Below are 3032 nucleotides of genomic sequence, written 5' to 3'. Positions count from 1 at the left end.
GAATGATTGAACTTACGTGACTAGCTAAAAAGGCTTTCTTATGGACGCTAAGTTTTCGCTTTCGCGTACACATATCCTTAAGGAACTTGGCATAAGCAAGAATTTTCCTAATTGCATCTAATAAGGGAAGGTTTATGGTAACTTGCTTAAAAACCTCCACTATGTCATTAAAGTTCGATTCTTTCTTTGTTGGTACTAATGGCTGAGGAAATGGGGCTCTAGGCCTAAAATCAGACCTTTCAGGAACCGAATTCACATCATCAGAAACTTCATCAGTCTCTTCAGCTACTGGTCCTGAACTCCTAATTCATGAACTCCTCTAGGGTTGGGTTGTATTTGACTAGGAAACTTACCTTTTTCTCTCAAAGAATCACTTATCAGACCAACCTGGGTTTTTAACTCGGAAATAGCCTGACTATTTTCTTGTCATATCCTGTTACTAGCTTGTAGACTCTGTTCTACGGATAACTGGAATTTTGCAATTTCTGAGTTAACAAGGCGAGAGATTCCTCTAAACTTAGGATTTTCTTATCTGACTGATTCTGAAACTGAGCTAGTCCTGAAGGATTCTTAGTATAGCAAAAACCTGGGGGAGCATTAGAATTATTAAACTGACCTTGACTTTGGCCCTTAGACCACGAAAGGTTCGGATGGTTTCTCCAACCAGGATTATAGGTTTCTGAATATGGGTCAATCTTTTGACGGTTATCAAATTTAGTGTTATTATAAAGAGCATTGCCCTGCTCTTCAATATTCTGGTCTTCCCAAAAAGGCTCCACTCTACCACTAGCCTGGCCCACTTCTAAGGCTTCTAACCTTTTTGCTATAGCAGCAATTTTGGCATCTGATTCATAGCCTCCTTCTACCCTATTAACGTTTCCTCTACTTAAAATAATTATTTTCTGGGGTGCCCTACTATTTTCCCATTGCTGGGTTTTTCGGCGATTTCATTAAAAATTCCATCGCCGCATCAACAGTTTGGTTTTCAAATCCACCAGTGCATAGAGACTCAACCATGGTCGTTGTGGAATAATCTAAACCCTCATAAAGGATCTGAACTAGCCTAACCTTTTCTAAACCATGATGAGGACACTGGGATAATAAAACATTGAACCTTTCCAAATACCTATATAAAGATTCTCCCTCTTGTTGTGAAAATGTGCATATTTTGCGTCCTAATAGACGATGTTTTATGCCTAGGGAAAAACTTATTAAAAAAGGCAGATGTAAGTTGTTCATATGTCTCAATTGACTCGGGGTCCAAACTATACAGCCACGACTTGGCCTTATCTTTCAGGGAAAATGGGAATAACCTAAGTTTCAAAGCATCATCATCAAAGCCTCTAATTCTTAGAGTATTACAAATTTCCTCAAAATCCCTAACATGGTAATAAGGGTTTTCATTTTCTTTCCCTAAAAATATTGGGAGCATCTGTAAGGTCCCAGGTTTCAGTTCATAGGGTGCCTCCGTTTCAGCTAACTTAATACATGAAGGACGGGTAGTCCTAGTTGTATTCAACAAAGCTTTCAAAGTTTCCATTTCTGGCGCTATCGGAGCAACAAGGATTCTCTCCTCAGTCAAAGAACGTTCAAAAACAGACTCTTCAAAAGCCGGACTTTCTAGATTAAGGTAATCGAGACGCTTCGATCTACTAGGTTTCTCTTTAACAAATCTACCTAGTGCGTCTCTTTTACGTTCAGGCATACAATAGATTTTTATAAATTGGAAGGGTAAGCAAACACAGATCAAGGCCGACTCAACCAAATTAAACCTATTGATTTCTGGAAAACAAAAAGCATGATGGCTCCACTTAGATTGTTTCTATACCATCTTCTAATCCTTCGAACGGGAATTCGTTACAATTTAAGCGAACCCCTCTGGAATCAATCCGAGTTAACGTAAGTTGAATAGAGGCGAGGGAAGCTCGGTGGAACTTTGATACCCAAGGCTTCACCGGTATTACATGGCGGCGCAGTCACGCATTCAACTTACATAAACCGTCAAGAACTTCGAATTATGCTTAAAAGAGTAACCAATATTTTTCGAATGACTTTCCTGTTAAGCTCGTTACCCTTTCGGTCTCGTTCTATTCAAAATTTTAGGCTTAGGTTCGCGTAGGTTACGTGTTCCTAAAGCGGGCAAGAAGAGAACGGCGATGAAATCCGAACCCTTAACTTGTATGGCCAGGCCTTGCCCTTTACTAGAAAAATAAATGTCAGTATTCAGTCCTCAACATATATGCATACGAAGGAGTCCAGTAACTCGCTGACAGGGGATTCGCGAGTGTTTAGAATCTTACCTCCCATTCCAGACGGGGGATGAATCGGTTGTAGTCGACTCGGGCCACTGACTCCGATGTCTAGTGTACGAACCCAAGGTGCAGAGACAATATCGTAATTGTCCTCCTTCTCTGAAAAACAGTTTATATTTAAAGTACCCTTCCGTAGGGTAATAAAAAAAATGTCCCAAAGTCCAAAAGTCCAAAAAAATAAAGAAAAATTACAAAAATAATAAACCCTAATACAATTTTTTTTTTAAATAAAATAAACAAACCCTAAACTAAAATTGTCTAAAATAAAATTGTCTTCTTTTCTGTTCTTTTTGCTTTAATCTTTAGCTCCAAGTCTTTATGAAATCACCAAACTCCTTGGCTCAATTTTCTTTATGATCCAGAACCTGTAGACACAAGATAAATACTCAAAAACATAAAAAGGACAAAAATAATAAAAATAAATAAATAAATAAATCTAAAACCCTAAAAACAAGTCCGCGTCGGCGGCGCCAAAAATTGATGTGATTTGTAGATAGTGGTAAAAGTGGTTCGATTCTCAGACTTGTGAAGGATATTAATTAGACTTAAATTCTAATATTAAAATAGAAAACTCACTAAAAATTATAGAAAACTCAATCAAAGATGATATCAATACTAAAAGAAACACTGAGGCTAATATTCCACTATTTTCCAAGTTCAAAGTGATTAAACCAATACTTATATTTATGCAATTCTCTTGTTTAATTTGATTCTAAAATA

Source organism: Papaver somniferum, chromosome 4 (genome assembly GCF_003573695.1).
Source record: "Papaver somniferum cultivar HN1 chromosome 4, ASM357369v1, whole genome shotgun sequence".
In the NCBI taxonomy this organism is placed as follows: domain Eukaryota; kingdom Viridiplantae; phylum Streptophyta; class Magnoliopsida; order Ranunculales; family Papaveraceae; genus Papaver; species Papaver somniferum.
Note: the sequence above shows the minus strand (reverse complement) of the source record.